Source organism: Bubalus kerabau, chromosome 3 (genome assembly GCF_029407905.1).
Source record: "Bubalus kerabau isolate K-KA32 ecotype Philippines breed swamp buffalo chromosome 3, PCC_UOA_SB_1v2, whole genome shotgun sequence".
Classification (NCBI taxonomy): Eukaryota; Metazoa; Chordata; class Mammalia; order Artiodactyla; family Bovidae; genus Bubalus; species Bubalus kerabau.
Window position 1 is genome coordinate 55,728,040 of NC_073626.1, and position 26,868 is coordinate 55,754,907.

A 26,868-nucleotide genomic window follows, 5' to 3' on the forward strand; every position below is an offset into this window, starting at 1 on the left:
CAGTGCAATGGGAAGTCACCAGAGAGCAGGAAGGATGGATATGAGCTGACTTTCATTTAAAGAGGAAACTAAAGGGCAAGGGTAGGGGGAGGAACAGGGTGGTGAGCAGGAACACAGCAGGATAGTGGGCGCCTCGGGCCAGGGGTTAGCAGAGGGGTGGTGAGAAGCATTTGAAACCCGAGTCTATTTGAACACAGAGACCGCTGATGCCTTGTCGGGTTGTATAGGGTCCAGTGGGACTGAAGCTGAAACACCGTGGTTTGTGGCTGAGCAGCTGGCTGCCTGGAGTGGTGATGGCCAGGATGGACAGGGAAGGCCATTCCGGGTGTGGGGCTGCGATGCCCATGGGTGGAGAGTAGACAGCAGGACTCAGGGGACAGGGGGATGGATTAAGGGAGAGCCACCTGCTAGACTCATGCCTTGGGGGTTTTCAGTGAGTGTGGTTGCGAGGAGATTGGATGAGCCCCAGAAAGGTCTGAGAGCGGCCAGAGAGGAGGGGGGCCAAGTTTGTCTTCTGGAAGTGAGACACTGGGAGGAACTAGCAAGCGAGACCAGGGGAGGAGAGGCAGAAGGATAGCAGGCATCATGTCTGGGGGTCTGGTGCAGACTCTGCAGTGGGGTGATGGGGATGGTGTCCCTCAGAGCTAGAAAGTGAGGGTTAGCCAGTAGTCCTGGCTGATGTGTTTTTCTTTCTTAAAAGAAAAGGGTATTTACTGTGTACTATTTAGTACACAAAACAAAACATGCAACATACCTGTAATTTGTGGAGTACAATGACAATATATCACTTTCCTTGAAGCCCTTTGTAGCTAGTCCTAAAATGTTCCCAGGGTCACATGTCTTTCTTCTTAACCCTCAGCCTCCCCAGAGGTAACATCATTCTGAAATCTGTTTATTATTTCCTTATTTAAAACAGTTTTATTAAATATATATTATCACTAAACAATGTCATTTTATTTTGCTTTTTAAAGGTGCTCTTAGCATTATCAGATGGTGCTAAATTGTTTGCCAAGTGGTTGAACTAATGTACTCGCCCTCTGGTGGCATATGGAACTGTTGCTTGCTCCACATCTTAGCGCATAGAATTATCAGATTTCTAACTCTTTACCAATCTAGTGGGAGTAGAGTAATATCTCAGTGTGATCTTAATTTTTATTTACCTTATGATTAAAGAGGCTATATATATATATATATATACGTTTATATCTGTATGAACATATATAAAGGTTATATGTTTATTTGCCATTTGTGTTTCTTATGTTATGAAATGCTTATTATGTCTTTTGTTTATTTTTTATGGGTTGTTTTTCTTTTTGATTTAATGAAATTCTTTTTATGCATATTTTGCATACTCATCATCAGTCAGGTGTATGTGTCACAAATATCTTTTCCAAACTTGTGTCTTGTCTTTTCACCTTTGTTATGGTATCTTTTGATGTCAGATGATTTTAGTATTAATGCAACAATATTTACCAGTCATTCCCTTTATATATTGTGTTTTGTTGTCCTGGTTTAAGAAAGTCTTTCCTACTCCAGAATCATGAAAAGAGTCTTCTATGATTTTTTAATGAAAAGTTTTAAAATCTAAATAATTAAGTCACTTGGAGTGAAGAGATGTCAGTTTTTTCCCCCATACAGATCAACCTAGAATTGTTTATTCCATGTTTTGAATGGTCCCTGACGATCTACGATTTCACTAACATCAGTTATGAAGGCTGTGTGACAGTTTGCCTCTCTCTGAACTCTCTATTGTGTTCCACTGGTCATTTTCTATGTCCCTGAACTGATAACTGATGGGCAAACTCCCCTTCCCAATTCTTCATGAATTCCCTGGTCTTTGCTGACCTTCTTCTGAAAACTTTAGAATCAACTTGTCAAGTTCCTTCAAAACCCTATTGGGATTTTGATTGGAATTTATTGAATCTACAGCTCAGTTTAGAGAAAACCAGCCTCTTTTTAATACTGAGTCTTCCTGATCAGGAGCACGGTATATCTCTCCATTTAGACATCTCTTCTTTACTTTCTTTTAATAGCTGTATGATTTTCTTTATATAAGTTTGAAATACCTTTTGTTATATTTATCTTTATGTACCTCATATGTTTTATATCTGTTGGAAATGGCATGTATTTTAAAAAATTACATTTTTGAACAGGTTGTTGCTGATATGAAGTATAACTGATTTTATTTTCACCACTACTTTGAAAAAGTCTCAATATTTCTAAAATTTTATCTGAAGGTGTCTTTTTAAAAATAAAGGCAGTTATGTCAGCCGTCAAAGAGATTTTTCCCATTTCTTTTTCATTTTGGATAGTTTTAAATTTCATTTTCTTGCCTTTCTGCCTTGACTAGAGTATAAAATCAAATATGAAATGGGGATAATGGCAACCTGGTCTTATTCCTAACTTTAAAGGGGATGCTATGACTGTATCACACTGATGAATAATGTTTGCTGTGGGGTTTTTGGTGGATGAGCTCTTTGGGCCAAAGAAGTTCCCTTCTGTTCCAATTATTATAAGACTTTTATACTAAATAGGTTTAGGGATTCTATAAAATACTTCTCCCCTGACTTTAACAAGATAATAGTTTTTCTCCTTTAATCTATTATGTAGATTTTGTTTTGATTTTCTGCTGTTATGCTAACCTTGTGTTTCTGGCATAGACCCATTTGGTCAAAATGAATGATCATTTTAAGATAATCTATGTTCATAGGTGAAATCATTCTGTAAGTTTCCTTTTTTCTCTGTACTGTTCTTGCCTGGTTTGGACATCCAGGTTCTCACTGACTCATAGAATGAATTGAGTGCCCCTCTCTGCTCTCTGGAAGTTGGTATGGGACTAGAAGGCCTATCCATCTCCCTCTATGCAGGGCTCAGCCCTCAGACTTGGTGAGCAGTCAGGTGGCCCTTCTCACAGATGCCACAACAAACTCTCTCCTTTCCCTCTGGTTTCCTCTCTTCCCTCAATTTAGGAAACAATATCTATTGTGGGGGGAGGATTTGCTCTGACTTTTCTCATATTCTTCTGAACCTCTTGTTCCTCCCCTGAGCCTGAGTATTTGAAATGCCCAACTCAAGAATTAAACTCCTGTTACCTGTGGGATGCTTCCCTCAGTTGTCAGGCTGAGAGTGGCCCAGGGGTACAGAGAAATCTGAGGAATAAAGCCTCATTTAGAGTCTTGGAATATGATTCCATGACAGTGGCACAATCTTTCAGTTCGTTTGTGCTGAGGAGGGGATTTGTACCTGGATTTATTTGAACATGAAGCCCTTGCTTTTTCCTTTCTCCTTGCTGCTTCTTTAGGCAGACCCCTGCCCTGGCTGACAGCTGGGGTCTTGGCCTATGGCAATGATGATTCTACAGCTGACAGAGGCCAGGAAATGTTATATCTCACACTTGCTGTGTCTCCTTGCTGCCCTGTCAGGAATTCTTGTCTGGGGAAAAGAGAAAAATATTAGGCCCAGATAGACAATGCCAAGCTGGATGAAACCCAAGCCAGAATCAAGACTGCAGGGAGAAATATCGATAACCTCAGATGTGCAGATGACACCATCCTTTTGGCAGAAAGTGAAGAGGAATTAAAAAGCCTGCTGATGAAGGTGAAAGAGAAGACTGAAAAAGCTGGTTTAAAGCTCAATGTTCAGAAAACTAAGATCATGGCATCTGGTCCCATTGCTTCATGGGAAATAGATGGGGAAACAGTGGAAACAGTGTCAGACTTTATTTTTTGGGGCTCCAAAATCACTGCAGATGGTGACTGCAGCCATGAAATTAAAAGACACTTGCTCCTTGGAAGAAAAGCTATGGCCAACCTAGACAGCATATTCAAAAGCAGAGACATTACTTTGCCAATAAAGGTCCATCTAGTCAAGGCTATGGTTTTTCCAGTAGTCATGTATGGATGTGTGAGTTGGACTATAAAGAAAGCTGAGCACCAAATAACTGATGCTTTTGATCTGTGGTTTTGGAGAAGACTCTTGAGAGTCCCCTGGACTGCAAGGAGATCAAACTAGCCAGTCCTCAAGAAAATCAGTCCTGAATATTCATTGGAAAGACAGATGCTGAAGCTGAAACTCCAGTACTTTGGCCACCTGATGCTAAGAACTGACTCATTGGAAAGCACCCTGATGCTGGAGAAGATTGAAGGTGGAAGGAAAGGGGATGACAGAGGATGAGATGGTTGGATGACATCACCGACTTGATGGACTTGAGTCTGAGTAGGCTCCAGGAGTTGGTGATGGACAGGGAAGACTGGCGTGCTGCAGTCCATGGGGTCACAAAGAGTCAGACACTGCTGAGCGACTGAACTGAACTGACCTGAGTGCATATAAATCTCTATGTCAGTTTTGTTTGTACCATTTGAACATCTGAGTCTCTCATTAATTAATAAGTTAAATGAAATCTTTGGGAAGTGTTTATTTTATATTTGTATGAGAAGTATGGTATTACCATTTTGAAGGCTCTCTTTTAACACTGTGGATATTTTCAAGCATGTATTCAAAGCTTCGAGCTTACTCTTATAAATTTCCATTCTCCAGCCTCCAAATGCTGTACAGCATGGACACAGCTGCCAGGGTTGTGTAGATTTTGTTCACCTAATTTGCTCACTTTCTCCTTGGAAGAGGTGCAGTTCTTACCTCACTTTATAGAGGATGAAACTAAAGCATAAGAAGGGAAAATGAAATGTCCAGGATCCCATAGGTGACAAGGCAGAGCTGGGGTTTGTCCCTGCAGCCCTGGTTGTCAAGCACTGCTGTCTGCGCAGACTTCAGTCCTGGAGGGCCAAGGGGCTAGTGTACGGCTGTGCATTTTGAACCTTCAGGAGGCTGGTGTTGTGTGTGGGCTACAAACCACTGGATTCAGTTTAATGCTTTCCCCCACATCCAGAATGAGGACTTCTGGATGGATTTAGAAAATGCCACTCTGGACCCAGCTGAAGAAAGCCTGGTCATCATAGCATGGGCTTGGAGTTCAGACCAGACTAAGTGAGATCTGCCACATACCAGCTGTATAGCTCTGGACATGTCATGGCCCCCAGCTCCCCAGCCTCCTTGAAACAAAGAGGGACAATCCACACAGCTCAAAACAGTCTGCCGGATGAAAAGGTGGTGTTGTGCAATCAACCTGGAACTGGTGGGCTTTACCTTCCCTTACTCCAACTCCTATTTTTCTAACTTGTTGGCTGCCTGGTGGTGAGGGCCTGCCTTGTCCAAGAATCTAATGGCACAGGCTGCCCCTGTCCATGTGTTTGCTGGTGGGGGCTGCCCCTGTCCATAAGAGGTGTCACAGGTGGCCAAGCAGCCCACCCATACTGGTTCCTGAGGAGTGAAAGCCCAGAAGTCCTGTTTCCTGAAACTGAGGGAGCTTCCCTGGCCACCAGCACACAGGGGTCAGTCTTGGTCCCTCTAATGGATTTTATTGCTCAACCAGGCCCACTGCACTACTGGAGAGTGACCAGAATGAGAGGAAAATTAGATTTTGTATATCCAAACAGGTTATTATTATAATAAAATGCCAAATGAAACTAAAAGCAAAAAACAACAGGAAGCACACTGGCCCTGTGCCTAGGAGAGGCTTGCAGAGGTCACAAGGGCAGGTAGCTGCCGTTCCCCTGGGGGCTCATCAGAGACTACCAGCAGGCAAGGGTCACAGCCTTGGGGCTGGGCAGCTCTTGGTCCTCTGGCCTCTGCTCTAATGCTAGCAAGATAGCTAATGCTGGAAATCCCATGTTCCCTGCAAGGGAACTCAAGGTATCCATTGTCCAGGTTTGTGTGTCTTCCCTTGCTCTGGGGCTCTGTTGAAGCACTTAGGACCTTCCTGAGCTTATGTGTGTGTTGGTGACATGGCCTTAGTTAATCCTCCCACAGAGCTGTGAAGAGTGTCTCCCGCGGGGCAAAGGTAGGGGAGGTCGGGGCTCCAGCTTGCATGGCTATAAAAGGAAGGGCGAGGATTTGAGTGGTTTTCTGGGTTAGGAACATGTGTTTCTTTGCTTTACAAATTCCCCTCACATATTGACTCAGTTTTCTTATCTGTCAGTTTGAACTCATGTGGCAACTACCCCTCTACTGATAAAATGCAGGCAAATGACTTGAAGTGAGTCACTGTTGCCAGAGAAAGGGCCTTCTCAGGATTGGATGATCGTTTGTGATGTTTGCATGCTACACTGGAAAGGGATGTCAGCTCAGAGCTGGGTGTCAGGAGTGTACATCTTTGTGGTTGGGAGAGACATAGTGAGAGAGCTGAGAAAAACTGCAGGTCTGGGAACTATGGGTTTAGAGAGAGCAGGGGAGGAGGAAAGGGGAGAAAGAGGCTGGGTGGGAGGAAGCTGGAAGCTTATCTCAGGAAACTCGGCAGAGGGATTGCGGCCTGGACAGAGGGCTAGCTTCCAGGACCATGTCCCTGGAGATGAAGGCTCAGAGAATGGGTCATCTGGTTGGGGAGGAAATATGGAGCCACTGTGAGCAGTGCGGATATTCACTTGGAAATTGGCCTTGCTGAGACTCATGTGTTAGGGGTGCAGATCACTGCTTTTCTAACTCGAGGGGCACAGTTCTCCATAAAGATGAGGATGGGATGACAACCATCCTCTGAGCATTTCCTATGAGCTGATAATCCTATGCATTAAAAAAAATTTTATGTATTTATTTTTGGCTACACTGGATCTTCATTGCTGCGCATGGGCTTTCTCTAGTTGTGGTGAGCGGGGCTCTCTTTGAAGTGGCTTCTCTTGTTGCAAAGTACAGTCTCTAGGTGTGCAGGTTTCAGTAGTTGTGGTGTGTGGGCTTAGTTACTCTGCAGAATGTGGAATTGTTCCATATCAGGGATGGAACCCATATCGCCTTCACTGGCAGGCAGATTCTTAACCACTGGACCACCAAGAAAGTCCACTAAACATCTTATGTGCGGTAGGTCCATTAATTTTCCAAATGGTTCTGAAAAATAGGCACTATTAACCACCAAGAGGAGAAAGCAATGGCACCTCACTCCAGTACTTTCGCCTGGAAAATCCCATGGACGGAGGAGCCTGGTAGGCTGCAGTCCATGGTGTCGCTAAGAGTCAGACATGACTGAGCGACTTCACTTTCACTTTTCACTTTCATGCATTGGAGAAGGAAATGGCAACCCACTCCAGTGTTCTTGCCTGGAGAATCCCAGGGATGGGGCAGCCTGGTGGGATGGGGTCGCACAGAGTCGGACACAACTGCAGCGACTTAGCAGCAGCAGCAGCAACCACCAAGATGGGCAGACGGGCAGAGAAAAGATACTGTGCTCAAGGTCAAGTCACACAGGTAATGGTGAGGAGCTGGGGTTTGAACCTAGTAGTCCAATTTCGGTTTCCACTCTAGGGTGATGCCACAGTACCTCTGTCTCTCCAATAGCCAGATGGTGTCCACCAGTTGTGCCTTACATCAGTAGTGGTCTCCAGAGAGTTCAATCCACAGTTCTGGAAGTGATAGCAATGAGGTGGAACAGAAATATGTGAGAACAATTGCTGGGGACAATGCAAGACCACAGAGGACTTATACCCACCGTGGTTGGCAGCTTCTTGTTGTCATTTAGTCATTAAGTTGTGTCTGACTCTTTGTGACCCCGTGGATTTCATCCCACCAAGGTCTTCTGTCCATAGAATTCTCCAAGCATGAATTCTGGAGTGGGTTGCCATTTCCTCCTCCAGGGGATCTTCCCAGCCCAGCGATTGGATCCACATTTCCAGCCTCTCTGGCATTAGCAGGCAGATTCTGTACCACTGCGCCACCTGGGAAGCCTGCAGCTTCTTACCTGGCCTCCATAACTTGCTTCCTGGTGCTGGGCCCTCATGGAATCTCCTCCCCTTGTGTGTCAGCTGGACCTAGCAATCCACTCCTAAAGAATAGAATATGGCAGAATGTTAGGAAGTCACTCCCAAGATAAGGTTATAAGAAAACTGTGGCTGTCATAGGCTCTCTTTTCTCTCTCTCTGCCCTTCTCTTTCTTAGTCTTAGCTCACTTGCAGTGGGGAAGCCAGCTTCCTTGTAAGCAGCCCTGTGGAGAGACCACAGGAAGGAACTGAGGCTTCAGTCCAGTAGTCTGAAAGGACGTGAAGCTCACTAACAACCTTGTGAATTACCTTGGAACTGGGTTGCTCCACTATCCCTACCCCATTACCACAGCTGAGCATTCAGATGAGACTACAAGATGAAACCAATAGCTTAACGGTGTCCTTAAGAGAGACCTTGAGTCTGAGATGCCCAGATAAGCCATACCTGAATTCTTGACCTGCAAAAACTGTGAGTTCATATTCGCCTTTTTGTTTGTTTGTTTTTGTCTGTACCATACTGCATGCAGGATTAGTTCCCTGATCAGGGATGGAATTCAGAGTTCTAACCACTGGGAAGCCACAGGATTCCTTGCTTGTTGTTTTAAGTAGATAAGTTTTGGGATAATTTGTTAGGCAGCAATAAGCAATTATTGTTTCCTACTCCTACCAATAACCTGTAAATCTGCTTTAAGTAGGGGGACCATGTAATTAACCACCTTATTTGGAACAATTCTGAGAATAAAATTATGCTGGAATGACAGACATAAAGTTGGACCATCCCTGGCAAGTCAGGGCATATAGAACATAAGGAATACTTGTGGCATGTTGGAATTCTCCTGAGGTTTTCTCATATTCCATATATGCCCTACATGGTTTGGAGGTGCTGGATGCCAACATCTTCCTTCTGGGACATCAGAGCTAGATCTTGGTTTTCTTCTGCACATGCCTCTGGCCTGGCCACTTAGGGCTCAGACCTAATCACCTGATTGCCACGGTGGGTTTGCTTTCCTACCATTCTTTGTGCACTGGATGCTGGGTCTATCTATTAGGATTTAGAGTAACTAGGAATGGTAAGCTCTTTATCTCTCCCTCTGTGCCATGGGAGTGGGATTTGAGGCAAGGAAATGTCCATCTTGTCTAAAGTCCAAGCCAAGAGTTCATTTCTCACTCCTAGAAACATGGCTCCAGTGGCCTTGGTGAAAATTGAGCTTATATGTGGGCAAAGAACCTAATTTCAGGAGGAATTATGGCAGGGATGTTTATGAACTGGAGCTGGAGTATCATTTAGGAAAAGCCTCTCTTGCCTTCTCACAGTAACTTCTTCCTGTTCTCTTGCTTTTGAACTGACCTCTCAGACCAAATTCCAGAAGGAACTGTTGTGATCACTTTCGTAAGTAAACTCATTCTTTGTGTGTCAGATCTTTACGAGCAGTCCAGCTGGGGAGTAGCTGATAACTTATTGATGGGCTGCCTTTGTGGGAATGTGCATTCAGGTACACAAAACAACTACCCCCAGGCAACAAGCAGTCCAATATTTCCTTCTTGAGCAGGGCTGAACGTAGGGCCTGATCAGCTGAAATGGAACACTGGTTATGGTGGCACCCTTGAGTCTCTTCCAGAATCAGCAAGGTAACTTGGCCACACTATCATTGCAACCACATCTTGGGATGCCTCCTGTCTAGAGTGTCCTCACAATCATCCTGACAGGTTGTGCAGCGATAGCATTTTTTTCTGTCTGATTCTCTTGCTGTTCTGAACTCCATCGTGGCAGAAAGCAAAAATGATTCCTAAGAGGCTTCAGAGTGGCAGACCCCTCAAGTCAAGGGTGGTAATTGAGACACAATTGTATTTAAAATTGCTGCCTTGTGTTTCTGTTTATCCTCACACTGTGAAGCATCAAGGAATCACAGTTGGCCAGAAAGCATTTGGGTGTACTCTACTCTGGGCTCCATCCACTAGTGGGGACCTTTTGTAGAAACTTCTCCTTGGCCATTGCTACAGTTCTTTTGTGGATAATTCACTTTGTTTGGTCAGTGCTTGCTGACTCCCTGTTAATTTATACATTAAAAAGGGATGGAGACCAATTGATTTCTGTGTTAGACACTCTTGCTCCCATTGCAAAGTTACTTTAAAGGTCATAAAACATGATCTTTTTATTTATTTATTTATTTTTTAAAAATTTTATTTTATTTTTAGACTTTACATAACTGTATTAGTTTTGCCAAATATCAAAATGAATCCGCATATATATGGAATTTAGAAAGATGGTAACAATAACCCTGTGTACGAGACAGCAAAAGAGACACTGATGTATAGAACAGTCTTATGGAAAACATGATCTTTTGATAGATCTTTGAAAGACAAGCATATGGGCAAATGTTATTTTCCTTTCTCAGTTATTAGTGCTGTTCTTAAATTGATCATCCACCAGGGCCCAATTCAACTTCTCTTAAGTGTCTATTTGAGGTAATTAAACCTCTTCATGGATTTAAATTGTGGGACAGTTGTAACTTACCTCCATACTCAAACAAAAGCAAATTATTTTCTTTGGATCACTCTGGTAAGTAATGTAAAAGGAAATATATAAGCATCTGAATGCAGAGTTCCAAAGAAGAGCAAGAAGAGATAAGAAAGCCTTCCTCAGTGATCAATGCAAAGAAATAGAGGAAAATAACAGAATCGGAAAGACTAGAGATCTCTTCAAGAAAACTAGAGATACCAAGGGAACATTTCATGTAAACATGGGCTTGATAAAGGACAGAAAAGGTATGGACCTAACAGAAGCAGAAGATATTAAGAAGAGGTGGCAAGAATACACAGAAGAACTGTACAAAAAAGATCATCACGACCAAGATAATCATGATGGTGTGATCACTCACCTAGAGCCAGACATCCTGGAATGTGAAGTGAAGTGGGCCTTAGAAAGCATCACTACTAACAAAGCTAGTGGAGGTGATGGAATTCCAGTTGAGCTATTTCAAATCCTGGAAAATGATGCTGTGAAAGTGCTGCACTCAATATGCCAGCAAATTTGGAAAACTCAGCAGTGGCCACAGGACTGGAAAAGGTCAGTTTTCATTCCAATCCCAAAGAAAGGCAATGCCAAAGAATGCTCAAACTACCACACAATTGTACTCATCTCACACACTAGTAAAGTAATGCTCAAAATTCTCCAAGACAGGCTTCAGCAATATGTGAACCGTGAACTTCTAGATGCTCAAGCTGGTTTTAGAAAAGGCAGAGGAACCAGAGATCAAATTGCCAACATCTTCTGGATCATGGAAAAAGCAAGAGAGTTCCAGAAAAACATCTATTTCTGCTTTATTGACTATGCCAAATATTTGCCAAATCTTTGGCATAGTCTTTGATTGTGTGGATCACAATAAACTGTGGAAAATTCTTCAAGAGATGGGAATACCAGACCACCTGACCTGTTTCTTGAGAAACCTATATGCAGGTCAGGAAGCAACAGTTAGAACTGGACATGGAACAACAGACTGGTTCCAAATAGGAAAAGGAGTACGTCAAGTCTGTATGTTGTCATCCTGCTTATTTAACTTCTATGCAGAGTACATCATGAGAAACGCTGGGCTGGAAGAAGCACAAGCTGGAATCAAGATTGCTGGGAGAAATATCAATAACCTCAGATATGCAGATGACAGCACGCTTATGGCAGAAAGTGAAGAGGAACTAAAAAGCCTCTTGATGAAAGTGAAAGTGGAGAGTGAAAAATTTGGCTTAAAGCTCAACATTCAGAAAACGAAGATCATGGTATCTAGTCCCATCAGTTCATGGCAGATAGATGGGGAAACAGTAGAAACAGTGTCAGACTTTATTTTTCTGGGCTCCAAAATCACTGCAGCTGGTGATTGCAGCCATGAAATTGAAAGACACTTACTCCTTGGAAAGAAAATTATGACCAACGTAGACAGCATATTGAAAAGCGGGGACATTACTTTGCCAACAAAGGTCCATCTAGTCAAGGCTATGGTTTTTCCAGTGGTCATGTATGGATGTGAGAGTTGGACTGTGAAGAAAGCTGAACGCCGAAGAATTGATGCTTTTGAACTGTGGTGTTGGAGAAGACTCTTGATAGTCCCTTGGACTGCAAGGAGATCTTTGCAGCCCATTCTAAAGGAGATCAGTCCTGGGTGTTCATTGAAAGGACTGATGCTGAAGCTGAAACGCCAATACTTTGGCCACCTCATGCGAAGAGTTGACTCATTGGAAAAGACTCTGATGCTGGGAGGGATTGGGGGCAGGAGGAGAAGGGGACGACAGAGGATGAGATGGCTGGATGGCATCACCAACTTGATGGACATGAGTTTGAGTAAACTCCGGGAGTTGGTGATTGACAGGGAGGCCTGGTGTGCTGCAATTCATGGGGTTTCAAAGAGTCAGACACAACTGAGCGACTGAACTGAACTTAACTGAAATGTGTGTTTTATCTTCTTTTCTATTTAAGTTATTTTCACCTGTGGCGGATTCATTTTGATATTTGGTAAAACTAATACAATTTTGTAAAGTTTAAAAATAAAATAAAATTAAGAAAAAAAGAAAAAAAAAAACAAAAAAAACACGTAAATTATAAACTCAGTTGTGAAGTTGGGTATCCCTTAGCATTCGTGGGGATCCTGTTCCCCGAGGAAACTGTTTATATTGAAAGATGCAACCACTTGGGTGCAGCAAGTAAGCTATGTTTGTTGTCTGCCAGAAGACTGGCACCTCTTGGCCAAGGTGAACTGTGCAGAATAACAGTCACTGATTTTGTTGCTGAATGCAAATTCACATGCCTGACACACAGTGAGGCCAAGCAAGCTGAAACATCACAGTTTGGAGAAGAGAAAGGTTTATTGCAAGGCCATGCAAGAAGAAATCTGGCTTGTGCCCAACAAGCCTGAACTTCTTGAAGGGTAAAGCATTTTAAAGGCAACATGAGTGAGGGGTGTGGTTAAGTTATTGCAAACTTCTTGGCATAGGAATCCTTTGTTCTTTCAGCTGTCTACAGTAGGTCAGTCACAATGTTCCTATAAACCTCCAATAAGACAAATGTTATTCTCTGTTCTGTAACTTTTCAAAATCTCATATGAATGGACTCTGTTAAAGTTCAGATTCTTGAGATTAGGCTACTCTGTATATTTCAGGCTAGAGGTAACATTGTTTTACAAACAGTGCAGAGCCATGACTAAGCACAGGCAACAGAGCATGAAGTTTAAAGTAAAAGGAAAAGATCTAATATGGATTCAGATTTGTTCTTCCCTATTACAGTGTTACCCTCCCTGGGTGGCAGATGCCAATTTGCTGAGAAGGAACTGGCCAGTTGGTGGCTGCCTTCAGTGGGTTTGGCACTTTTTTCCAGAATGGATAATTTTTTTTTTCTTGGGTTCATCAGTGTAAAAATGAATTCTTTTTCAAATTCTAGGGAAGTCTGTATAAATCGCAGTGTGACACATGGCAGTAAACTACAGAAATTAGCAAGGTCTAGGGGTGCGGTGCTGGTTGTAACACATAAACCTTGTGAGAGGAGAAATAAGATTTCTAGGGAACAAAGTGAGGTTTGGAGGCAAAAAGCCTTTAACGCATCAGTCATTCACTGTAGTTTCTCTGGGTGTGGAAGATAATAAGAAAGGGAAAATAAGAGAGGTCTTGTATTTAAGCAATTTGGAAACAGATATGCAAATGTCAGGGACTTGAGCATAGAAGAATGCAAAGGGTAGAATCCTATGGGATGGATGCTCCAGAGATACATCTCTTTTTAGGAGGAGGGTGAGGATCATCTTTGTGGGGGCAGAAGACAGTGGATGACTTTCCTTTTTGATGCTCTGGGGCCCTCTGTCCCAAAGGGTGGTGTACTACAAGTCATGGCCTTGGGGAGAGCAGGAGGAGAACTCTTATTGTTGCTTTAGGTGTGTCTGTGCTGTGCAGGTGTTATCTGCATGTTCATGTCTGGACACAGCCCTTTCTAAACTCCTGCATGTGGGCTGAGTTTATTAAGCCTCTAAGATCTGGGTCTTCAAAGTAGAGACCTAGTTGTTAGGCACACAGGGAACAAAGGAGGCACCAATCACTTATCCCCTAATCTCCAGCTGCTGGTGCCTTCACCCCTGGTGAGGTGGCCAGACTGGGCCTCAGCAGTCTGGCCAAGGGGGCCTGTCTGAGGCCATGGCTTTCCTTCTGCCCTGTGTGCATCGCTATGGTCAGGCACAAGGTTAAGCTCCAGTGCTCCCAGAATGACAACAGAAGAAGTCGGATTTTCATTTTATTGGCTTTATCTTATGCAGTGAAATATAGTTTAATAACACAAACCAGAAAAAGAAGATTCTGCTCATCACTTTGGTGTTTTAGCTACTCCCTTTCCACAAAACAATAAATCCAATCTTAATATTTTCAGCTTTCTCTTGAGTCTCATTCTCTTTTCCCAAAGTGAGATAATTGTAACAACATTCTTAAAGAAATTCTGTGTATGTGTGTAGCTTTCCCTTTTCCAGTTGGTATTAAACTTACTTGGTAAAAGAGACAGCTTGGAGATAACTGATAATACTTAATATGTGGTGAAATGAGGGGGACTGCTTACCATAACAGCTAGGTAAATAGACAGTGCTTAATACTCTGGTAATTTTAGTGTAATATTTGAATTAACTGAGAGATGTGTGTGTGTGTGTGTGTGTGTGAGCACATATGCACACATGTGTGTGTGCGCTCATGTATACATGTAATGTGCTCAGTTGTGTTTGATTCTTTGCAGCCCCAAGGACTGTAGCCCGCCAGGCTCCTCTGCCCATGAAATTTTTTAGGTAAGAATACTGGAAAGTGAAAGTTGCTCAGTCATGTTTGACTCTTTGCGACCCCATGGACTACATAGTCCATGGAACTCTCCAGGCCAGAGTACTGGAATGGGTAGACTTTCCCTTCTCCTGGGGATCTTCCCAACCCAGGGATTGAACCCAGGTCTCCTGCATTGCAGGCAGATTCTTTACCAGCTGAGCTATCAAGGAAAACTGGAGTGGGGTGCCATTTCCTACTCCAGGGGACCATCCTGACCCAGGGATCGAACTTGTGTCTCTTTTCTCCTCCATTGGCAAGTGGATTCTTTATCTCTAGTGCCACTTGGGTAGCCCATGTAATAGGGAAAAACAAATCCAATTCCGTACAGCATGTTTCTTTTACTCTAACCTTTGTATGCTATTGTTTTTGCTACAAATTAAGAATGTTGTCTATAGCCTGAAATATACAGGATAGCTCATTCTTAAGGCTCTGGCCTTTAAAGGTGTTAGACTTTTTCATTCATATGGGGATAAAAAGTTACAGAACAGAGAATAGCACTTGTCTTGTTGGAGGTTCACAGGAGCATTCATGACCTGACCCACATGGACAGCAGCAAGGACAAAGGATTCTGACACCAAGAAGTTGAAACAACCAACCACATCCCCTCCCCTTTTAGTACAAAAGAAGCCTGAATGCTCACTTCACATACTTGGAGGTTGCACATATCTTGGATTAAAGAGGTAAATGCAAGACCAGAAACTATAAAACTCTTAGAGGAGTACATGGGCAAAACACTCTCCAACATGAATCACAGCAGGATCCTCTATGACCCAACTCCCAGAATATTGGAAATAAAAGCAAAAATAAACAAATGGTAGAACAGTCTTATGGACTCTGTGGAAGAGGGAGAGGGTGGGAAGATTTGGGAGAATGGCATTGAAACATGTATAATATCACGTATGAAACGAGTTGCTAGTCCAGGTTTGATGCATGATACTGGATGCTTGGGGCTAGTGCACTGGGACAACCCAGAAGGATGGTATGGGGAGGGAGGAGGGAGGAGGGTTCAGGGTGGGGAACACATGTATACCTGTGGTGGATTCATTTTGATATTTGGCAAAACTAATACAATTTTGTAAAGTTTAAAAATAAAATAAAATTAAAAAAAAGTAATAAATTCGAATAAAAAAAGAAAAAAAAATAAACAAATGGGACCTAATTAAAATTAAAAGCTTCTGCACAACAAAGGAAACTATAAGCAAGGTGAAAAGACAGCCTTCAGAATGGGAGAAAATAATAGCAAATGAAGCAACTGACAAAAAACTAATCTCAAAAATATACAAGCAACTCCTGCAGCTCAATTCCAGAAAAATAAACGACCCAATCAAAAAATGGGCCAAAGAACTAAACAGACATTTCTCCAAGGAAGACATACAGATTGCTAACAAACACATGAAAAGATGCTCAACATCACTCATTATCAGAGAAATGCAAATCAAAACCACAGTGAGGTACCATTTTATGCCAGTCAGAATGGCTGCTATCCAAAAGTCTACAAGCAATAAATATTGGAGAGGATGTGGAGAAAAGGGAACCCTCTTACACTGTTGGTGGGAATGCAAACTAGTACAGCCACTATGGAGAATAGTGTGGAGATTCCTTAAAAAACTGGAAATAGAACTGCCTTATGATCCAGCAATCCCACTGCTGGGCATACACACCGAGGAAACCAGAATTGAAAGAGACACATGTACCCCAATGTTCATTGCAACACTGTTTATAATAGCCAGGACATGAAAACAACCTAGATGTCCATCGACAGACGAATGGATAAGAAAGCTGTAGTACATATACACAATGGAGTATTACTCAGCCATTAAAAAGAATATATTTGAATCAGTTCTAATGAGGTGGAAGAAACTGGAGCCTATTATACAGAGTGAAGTAAGCCAGAAAGAAAAACACCAATACAGTATACTAATGCATATATATGGAATTTAGAAAGATGGTAATGACAACCTTGTATGCGAGACAGCAAAAGAGACACAGATGTATAGAACAGTCTTTTGGACTCTGTGGGAGAGGGAGAGGGTGGGATGATTTGGGGGAATGGCATTGAAACATGTATAATATCATATAAGAAACAAATCACCAGTCCAGGTTCGATAAAAGATGTTTGGGGTGCACTGGGATGACCTGGAGGGATGGTACGGGGAGGGAGTGGGAGGGGAGTTTAGGATGGGGAACACGTGTAATCAATCCCGTGGCAGATTCATGCTGATGTGTGGCAGAACCAATACAATATTGTAAAGTAATTAGCCTCCAATTAAAATAAATAAATTTAAATTAAAAAATAAAAGAATGAACTGAAATCTTAAGAGACATCTTTCTTGGGAATTCCTCTGTTCTGTTGTAAAGGATGAGATATGGGCATCGCACCTCATTGGAATTTTCCCAGTAGAGATATTTTGGAAAAACTCTCCTTTTAGTGGAGTTTCTTCTAGCTTTTGAACTCTGTGGAAGTGAAACATTTAAAATTAAAGGATGGATTTCAGAATATAAATGAAGAAGGAGTCATATAATTCTATTGGTTATATTTTTTGGTTTGAGAATTTTTTTTTAACCTAATAACCTTACTTTGATTCTAGAAAGATATTTATAAGTAAATTCAGTTTAGCTATTTCATTGTCTTCAGTTCAATTCAGTTCAGTCATTCAGTCGTGTCCGACTCTTTGAGACCCCATGAATCACAGCATGTCAGGCCTCCCTGTCCATCACCAACTCCTGGAGTTCACCCAAACTCATGTCCATCGAGTCAGTGATACCATCCAGCCATCTCATCCTTTGTTGTCCCCTTCTCCTCCTGCCCCCAATCCCTCCCAGCATCAGAGTCTTTTCCAATGAATCAACTCTTTGCATGAGGTGGCCAAAGTACTGGAGTTGCAGCTTTAGCATCATTCCTTCCAAAGAACACCCAGGACTGATCTCCTGTAGAATGGACTGTTTGGATCTCCTTGCAGTCCAAGGGACTCTCAGGAGTCTTCTCCAACACCACAGTTCAAAAGCATCAATTCTTCGGCTTTCTTCACAGTCCAACTCTCACATCCATACATGATCACTGGGAAAACCATAGCCTTGACTAGACAGACCTTTGTTGACAAAGTAATGTCTCTGCTTTTGAATATCTAAGTTGGTCATGACTTTCCTTCCAAGGAGTAAGCGTCTTTTAATTTCATGGCTGCAATCTTCATTGTCTTAGCGTACTTCATAAAATCAAAGCAAACATCACATTTATTCATTTTCCCACTGCCCCCTTCAATACCCTCTCTGAATATTTTGGATAGCCTTCAAAATACCTCTTAATTCCTCTGTAATAGTAAACTCCTAATACATCCAATTTGAATCTTCTTTCCTCCCTTGTTTCCCCATACCCTGGAACTTCAACCAGGTTTGGAAGCCTGAAATGGGGACAGAGCCTAGGAGGCCATCTTCACTATTATCCTGCTTTACTTCACCTTGCCTGCTAGCTTTTATTTCTGGTCCTGCAGGGCTGGTGTGAGACAGAAGAGGCAGGGATGTCTCACCTGGCTGGTGTGGTTGTCACCTAGCACTGGACATCAGTCATGCACAGTTTCTGACTTTGTCTCATGGGTACCTTGGAGGCTTCATGAGATCTTCTTTCCATCTCTCAATGGGGTCCTTGGACCACTCCTCATTAGAGGATTTTCCATCTTCCCTCTACCTCATGACTTCTTAGGTGTGTTTCCTTTTGAGAGTGTTACAGATTTGTTCCTTTCTGTGATGTTGGGGAGGCCTGTGACTTTTCCCCACTTTTAGAAGAAGTTTGGCCCTCTCCTGATGCTGCACTCATCTTTCTGTTCTGTGTTTTAGATGTCCTGAACTTACCCTTTGCCTTTAGACTTGGCTGAGTCAGAGATGTTCCTGCATCTTGCACACTCCTGGAGGTCTTGGCGTGACCTCTGAGTGGTTTTCTTCATAACCTCTCTACCTGGTATCTAGTGAAGAGGTGGCATGGCTCTTGTGTCCACTGGGGTAGTGCCCCTGCATGCCCACAATTCTTCCCACAGGGACTCCTTGATGGCTACCTTGCTCTCAGCCTTACTCTTGGTGTTGGCTTGCATGATTAATACTTGGAAACCAGTTAGGTAATCTGAACATAAATGTGGTCCAGAAAGCTTTAGAATTTGTGGTACCAGCTGAGTTGTTCATGGCCTGTGGGGCCTCTTAGAAAACTCACAGGGAAAGAGGGCCCCCAAGAGGTATGGCCAAGTGCTTGGTACCCTGGTAATTATTGGGGTATTTTGAACGTGTAGAGGTGACCACAAACTTTGTTTCCATGCTCTGTGGTGGGCATGCAGCACCTGTAGATGGAAACTTGAGGATGGAATGAAATTGTGATGTTTCATGCATTCAAAAAACCCACATGCATGCCCTTTCAGGCCAGGCCCCCACAGATCTGGCACATGCTCAGTCTTTACAAATGGCAACCATGACACAGGGTGTCAACACCAGGCCTGGGCTGCTCTTCAAGAGCAATTTTTCTTTATGTTGTCTAAGGTGGCACGTGTAGCTATTTGTCTTTCTAGTATCTGTTGCCCTTCTTTCTTTGTAACAGAATCTTGGTTTTGTTAACATGCCTGAATAAAACCCTCACTTCTCTGCCTCTTGTGCAACTCCTACTGCCAAGCAATGCAGTCTTGCTAATGAGTTACAAGCTGATGGTTTCCAGTAAAGCTTTTGCTTTTATGACCTGGGGATATTCTTTCTCTGCTTCCCTCTTGTTAGCAGACAAAGATGTGGCCAGAGGAATAGCTATTTGTGGCCAGAAGTGGGGGCATGTGCCTTCTTTGGACTTCCTCCTTTGGGATTTATTGTTAGAGATAAGTACCCCTTTATGTTTAAGCTACTGTGATTTGAGTTTTCTTTGGCTTATGGCTGAATGTGATCCTGGGTGTCACTCAGTTTTTATCAGTTAAGATAAAGTCTGCTGTTACAATAGGTAAACCTCAGCTTCTGGGTGGCTTTGCTAAACACTTTGGCACTGTGTTCTTTGCTAACATAAAGTTCAGTCAATTCATGGAGGGTTGGGGTGGATGGTACTGTCTGTCATTTTCCGCTGACCCAGGCTGGACTCAGCTCCTGGGATGACCTTGGCATTGACATCTGGCTGCAGACAGTGGAGAAGAGCACATGTTGCCTTCTTTTACATTCCATGTCACACAACATAAACTACAAAGGCTTCTGGGAAATGTATTTCTTATTTGTGCTCAGGAGGGAAGGGAAAGGGTTTGGTAAACAGCTCACTGGCATCCACCATAGTGTTGCTATGAGAAATGAGGGATCAAATGCATGATGGCACTTGGTTTTCACAATGTAAGGTGTCCTGACTGCAGTGAAGTAGATTTTCCTTCAGCTCATGCTCCTACCTAGACAGAACATCTGTCTTTTCTCTACCAACTGAATCAAAGGGATAGTCTTTCTCAGGGCAGAGCCCAAATTTCCAGCTTGCATGAAATGAGATCTTTCTCTCCAGTGGTGAATAACGTGATGTCTAGAGACATCAGCAAGGTATTCTCTACATCCGTTTAAATCTTACTCTCAGGTCAGGGCTGTGAGCTGAGCTGAAGGGCACTGACAAAACTCCATGCCCAGGTTTTTTTTTTTTTTTTTCTTTCTTTCTTTTTTTTAGTACAAGGAGATGCTGACTCAGTATTTTTGATGAAGATCAGATTTTTAGACACTTGCTTCAGTTTATAAGAGTTTCCTTAGGACTTCCCTGGTAGTCTAGTGGTTAAGAATCTGTCTAGCAATGCAGGGAATGTGGGTTTGATCCCTGTTCAGGGAACTAAAATCTTACATAGCAACTAAGCACATAGTGGTCAGGGAACTAAGATCTCACATAGCAACTAAGATCACACTGCCACTACTGAGCCCACATGCTCTGGAGCCCAGGTGCCACAACTAGAGAGTCTGTATGCTGCAATGAAAGATACCACATGACACAACAAAGATCTCATGTACTGCAACTAAGACCCAATGCAGCAAAACAAACAGAGTGTCCTCAAGCACACCTATGATCAATTAATCTTCAACAAAGGAGGCAAGAATATACAATGGAGAAAACACAGTCTTTTTAACAAGTGGTGTTGGGAAAGCTGGACAGCTGCATGTAAATCAGTGAATTAGAACACTCCCTCACACCATGCACAAAAATAAACTGGAACTGGCTTAGAGACTTAAACATAAGACATAACATCATACTATTTTAAAAGGTGAATATAGGCAAAACATTTTCTGACATAAATTGTACCAATGCTTTCTTAGGTCAATCACTCAAGGCAAAAGAAATAAAAGCAAAAATAAACAAATAGGACTTAATCAAACTTATAAGTTTTGCACAACACAGGAAACCATAAACAAAACAAAAAGACAATCTATGGAGTGAGAGACAAACTTTGCAAATCATGTGACAAACAGGAATTAATTTCTAAAGTATGCAAACAACTCATACAGCTCAATATAAAAAAAAAAACCTATTCAAAAAATGGGCAAAGACCTAAATAAACATTTCATCAAAGAAGAGATTCAATGGCCAACAGGTACATGAAAAGATGCTCAACATTGCTAATTATTGTTGTTGTTTAGTTGCTACTGCTAAGTCGCTTCAGTTGTGTCTGACTCTGTGCAACCCCATAGACGGCAGCCCACCAGGCTCCCCCATTCCTGGGATTCTCCATGCAAGAACACTGGAGTGGGTTGCCATTTCCTTCTCCAGTGCATGAAAGTGAAAACTGAAAGTGAAGTCGCTCAATCGTGTCTGACTCTTTGCGACCCCATGGACTGCAGCCTACCAGGCTCCTCCGTCTATGAGATCTTCCAGGCAAGACTACTGGAGTAGGGTGCCATTGTCTTCTCCAGTAGGGTGTCCAATTCTTTTGTGATCCCATGGATTGTGGCCCAACATGCTCCTTAGTCCATGGGATTTCCCAGGCAAGAATACTGTAGCAGGTTGCCATTTCCTTCTTCAGGGGATCTTCCTGACCCAGGGATCAAACCCATATCTCCTGCATTGGCAGGCGGGTCCCTTACCACTGAGCCACCAGCCTTGTCTAACTCAATGAAACTGTAAGCCATGCTGTATAGGGCCACCCAAGATGGATGGGTCATTGCGGAGAGTTCTGACAAAACGTGGCCCACTGGAGAAGGGAATGGCAAACCACTTCAGCATTCTTGCCTTGAGAACCCCATGAACAGTATGAAAAGGCAAAAAGATATGACACTGAAAGAAGAACTCCCCAGGTTGGTAGGTGTCCGATATGCTACTGGAGAAGAGTGGAGAAATAACTCCTGAAAGAATGAGCCAAACCATAAACAATGCCCAGTTGTGGAGGTGATTGGTGATGGAAGTATCTGATGCTGTAAAGAACAATATTGCATAGGAACCTGGAAAGTTAGGTCCATGAATCAAGGTAAATTGAAAGTGGTCAAACAGGAGATGGCAAGAGTGAACATCGACAGTTTAAGAATCAGTGAACTAACATGGACCAGAATGGGTGAATTTAATTTAGATGACCATTATATCTATACTGTGGGCAAAAATCTCTTAGAAGAAATAGGCTAGCCCTCATAGTCAACAGAAGAGTCCAAAATGCAGTACTTGGGTGCAGTCTCAAAAGCGACAAAATGATCTCTGTTAATTTCTAAGGCAAACCATTTGATATAACAGTAATCCAAGTCTGTGCCCCAGCCAGTTATGCTGAAGAAGCTGAAGTTGAATGGTTCTATGAAGACCTACAAGACCTTTTAGAACTAACACACACACACACACACACACACACACACACACACACACACACACAAAACAAAAAACAGATGTCCTTTTTATCATAGGGGACTGAAATGCAAAGGTAGGAAGTCAAGAGATATCTGGTTTAACAGGCAAGTTTGGCCTTGGAGTTTAAAATGAACCAGAGCAAAGGCTAACATAGTTTTGCCAAAAGAACACACTGGTCGTAGCAAGCACCCTCTTCTAACAACACAAGAGAGAGTTCTACACATGGACATCACCAGATAGTCAATACAGAAATCAGAATGATTACATTATGTTCTTTGCAGTTGAAGATGGAGAAGCTCCATACAGTCAGCAAAAACAAGACTAGGAGCTAACTGCGGCTCAGATCATAAATTCCTTATTGGAAAATTCAGACTTAAAATGAAGAAAGTAGGGAAAACCACTAGGCCATTCAGGTATGACCTAAATCAAATCCCTTATGATTATACAGTGGAAATGACAAATAGATTCAAGGCTTAGATCTGATAGACAGAGTGCCTGAAGAACTATGGATGGACATTCATGACATTATACAGGAGGCAGTGATCAAGGCCATCCCCAAGAAAAAGAAATGCAAAAAGGCAAAATGGTTATCTGAGGAGGCCTTTCAAATAGCTGAGAAGAGAAAGGAAGTGAAAGGCAAAGGAGAAAAGTAAAGATATATACATCTGAATGTAGAGTTCCAAAGAATAGCAAGGAGAGATAAGAAAGCCCTCCTCAGTGATCAGTGCAAAGAAATAGAGGAAAACAATATAATGGGAAAGACTAGAGATCTCTTCAAGAAAATTAGAGATACCAAGGGAACATTTCATGCAAAAATGGGCACAATAAAGGGCAGAAATGGTCAAGACATAACAGAAGCAGAAGATACTAAGAGATAGCAAGAATACACAGAAGAACTATACAAAAAAGGTCTTCATGACCCAGATAACCACGATGGTATGATCACTCAACTAGAACCAGAAAACCTGGAATACAAAGTCAAATTGGCCTTAGGAAGAATCACTATGAAAAAAGCTATTGGAGGTGATGGAATTCCAGTTGAGCTATTTCAAATCCTGAAAGATGATGCTGTGAAAGTGCTGCACTCATTATGCTAGCAAATTTGGAAAACTCATCACTGGCCACACGACTGGAAAAGGTCAGTTTTCATTCCAATCCCAAAGAAGGGCAATGCAAAAGAATGTTCAAACTACCACACAATTGCTGTCATCTCACACACTAGTAAAGTAATGCTCAAAATTCTCCAAGCCAGGCTACAACAGGACATGAACCATGAACTTCCAGATGTTTAAGCTGGATTTAGAAAAGGCAGAGGAGCCAGAGATCAAATTGCCAACATCCACTGGATCATTGAAAAAGCAAGAAAGTTCCAGAAAAACATCCACTTCTGCTTAATGACTATGCCAAAGCCTTTGACTGTGTGGATCAAAAAAAAAAACTGTGGAAAATTCTGAAAGAGATGGAAATACCAGACCACCTGACCTGCCTCTTGAGAAATCTGTATGCAGGTCAAGAAGCAACAGTTAGAACCAGACATAAAACAACAGACTAGTTTCAAATTGGGAAAGGAGTATTTCAAAGCTGTGCTTCATCACCTTGCTTATTTAACTTCTATGCAGAGTACATCATGAGAAACACTGGGATGGATGAAGCACAACCTGGAGTCAAGGTTGTTGGGAGAAATATCAATAACGTCAGATACGCAGATGACATCACCCTTATGGCAGAAAGCAAAGAGGAACTGAAGAGCCTCTTAATGAAAGTGAAAGAGGAGAGTGAAAAAGCTGGGTTAAAATTCAACATTCAGAAAACTAAGATCATGGCATCTGGTCCCATTCAGTTCAGTTCAGTTCAGTCACTCAGTCGTGTCCAACTCTTTGTGACCCCATGAATTGCAGCACGCCAGGCCTCCCTGTCCATCACTAACTCCTGGAGTTAACTCAAACTCATGTCCATCGAGTCAGTGATGCCATCCAGCCATCTCATCCTCTGTCATCTCCTTTTCCTCCTGCCCCCAATCCCTCCCAGCATCAGAGTCTTTTCCAATGAGTCAACTCTTTGCATGAGGTGGCCAAAGTACTGGAGTTTCAGCTTTAGCATCATTCCTTCCAAAGAACACCCAGGACTGATGTCCTGCAGAATGGACTGGTTGGATCTCCTTGCAGTCCAAGGGACTCTCAAGAGTCTTCTCCAACACCACAGTTCAAAAGCATCAATTCTTTGGCACTCAGCTTTCTTTACAGTCCAACTCTCACATCCATACATGACCACTGGAAAAACCATAGCCTTGACTAAACGGACCTTTGTTGTCAAAGTAATGTCTCTGCTTTTGAATATGCTATCTAGGATGGTCATGACTTTCCTTCCAAGGAGTAAGTGTCTTTTAATTTCATGGCTGCAGCCACCATCTGCAGTGATTTTGGAACCCCAAAAAATAGTCTGACAGTGTTTCCACTGTTTCTCCATCGATTTGCCATGAAATGATGGGACCAGATGCCATGATCTTAGTTTTCTGAATGTTGAGCTTTAAGGCAAATTTTCATTCACTTCATGGCAAATAGATGGGGAAACAATGGAAACAATGACAGACTTTATTTTCTTGGGGTCCAAAATCATTGCAGATGATGGCTGCAGCCATGAAATTAAAAGACACTTGCTCCTTGGGAAAAAGAAAATCTATAACAAACCTAGAAAGCATAGTAAAAAGCAGAGACATTACTTTGCCTACAAAGGTCCATCTATTCAAAGCTATGGTTTTTCCAGTAGTCATGTATAGATGTGAGAGTTGGACTATAAACAAAGCTGAACACTGAAGAATTGATGCTTTTGAACTGTGGTGTTGGAGAAGGCTTTTGAGAGTCCCTTGGACTACAAGGAGATCAAACTAGTAAATCCTAAAGGATATCAGTCCTGAATATTCATTGGATGGACTGATGATGACGTTAAACTGCAGTACTTTGGCCACCTGATGCGAAGAACTGACTCATTGGAAAAGACCCTGATGCTGGGAAAGTGTGAAGGCAGGAGGAGAAGGGGATGACAGAGGATGAGATGGTTGGAAGGGATCACTGACTCGATGGACATGAGTGTGAGCAAGCTGTAGGAGTTGGTGATGGACAGGGAGGCCTGGCGTACTGCGGTTCATGGGTTTGCAAAGTGTCAGACACGACTGAATGACTCAACTGAACTGAACTGCTAACGATTGATATTGTGACTTTTTTCATATGCTTTTTGGTCACCTCTAAGTCTTCTTTTGGAGAAGGCAATGGCACCCCACTCTAGTACTCTTGCCTGGAAAATCCCATGGATGGAGGAGCCTGGTAGGCTGCAGTCCATGGGGTCGCTAAGAGTCGGACACGACTGAGCAACTTCACTTTCACTTTTCACTTTCATGCATTGGAGAAGGAAATGGAAACCCACTCCAGTGTTCTTGCCTGGAGAATCCCAGGGACAGGAGAGCCTGCTGAGCTGCCGTCTATGGGGCTGCACAGAGTTGGACACGACTGAAGCGGCTTAGCAGCAGCAGTAGCAGCAAGTCTTCTTTGGAAAACTGCCTATTCAAATATCCTGCCTACTTTTTAATTAGGTTTGGCTTATCTTGATGCTGTTGTATGAATTCTTTATATATTTTGGATGTGAACCTTTTATCAGACATATAATTTGCAAATATCTTCTTCTATTTGATAGGTGGCTTTTGCATTTTGTAGTTTCCTTCACTGTGCAAGAGATTTTAGTTTGATATAATCAAATTTGTTTATTTTTGCATCTGTTTCTCTTGCCTGAGGTGACAGATACAGTAAAATATCAGTAAGACTAATGGCAAAGAATGTACTGCTTGTGTTTTCTTGTCGAGTTTTAAGGTTTCCGGTCTTACACTTAAGTCCTTATATCCTTTTGAGTTTACCTTTGCATACCATGTGAGAAAGTAGTCCAGTTTGATTCTTTTTCCTGTAGCTGTCCAATTTTCCCAATGTTATTTATTAAAGAGGTTGTCTTTTCCCTATTGTAGACTCTTGCCTCCTTTGTCATGGATTACTATAGAATCATAGGTTTACTTCTGACCATCTCAGTCTAATGACCTTCTTATTTATTTATTTTTTTTGGACTAAAAAAAAAACCTTTAATATTCTTAAGTTTTGGCTTGTTCTGTATATTCTTTTGCATTCCCCACCCCCCATTATTCCCCCTCTGTTGTAGTTGTCGATTTTACTGGCACTATGAAATCCAATTAAGCTTTTAAGCTTTTTTTTCCCCCCTCAGTCACATTTATTTATTTATTTTTAAATATAAATTTATTTATTTTAACTGGAGGCTAATTACTTTACATTTATGTATTGGTTTTGCCATACATCAACATGAATCTGCCACGGGTGTACACGTGTTCCTCATCCTGAACTCCTCTTCCACGTCCCTCCCCATACCATCCCTCTGGGTCATCCCAGAGTATCAGCC

The 26,868-nt window shown here is 42.4% G+C and overlaps 1 long non-coding RNA gene across 1 annotated transcript in view; it reads right to left on the reverse strand.

Moving 5' to 3' along the window:
• Window positions 1–6,952: 6,952 nt before the first annotated feature.
• The window catches only part of LOC129647664 (uncharacterized), a 37,508-nt gene continuing 17,592 nt past the window's right edge, over window positions 6,953–26,868 (reverse strand). The window contains exons 2-4 of the long non-coding RNA XR_008712420.1: window positions 17,001–17,075; window positions 7,778–7,861; window positions 6,953–7,442 (exon numbers count right to left, since the gene is read on the reverse strand). This is a non-coding gene — a long non-coding RNA (uncharacterized LOC129647664). The remainder of the gene's footprint in view (window positions 7,443–7,777; window positions 7,862–17,000; window positions 17,076–26,868) is intronic.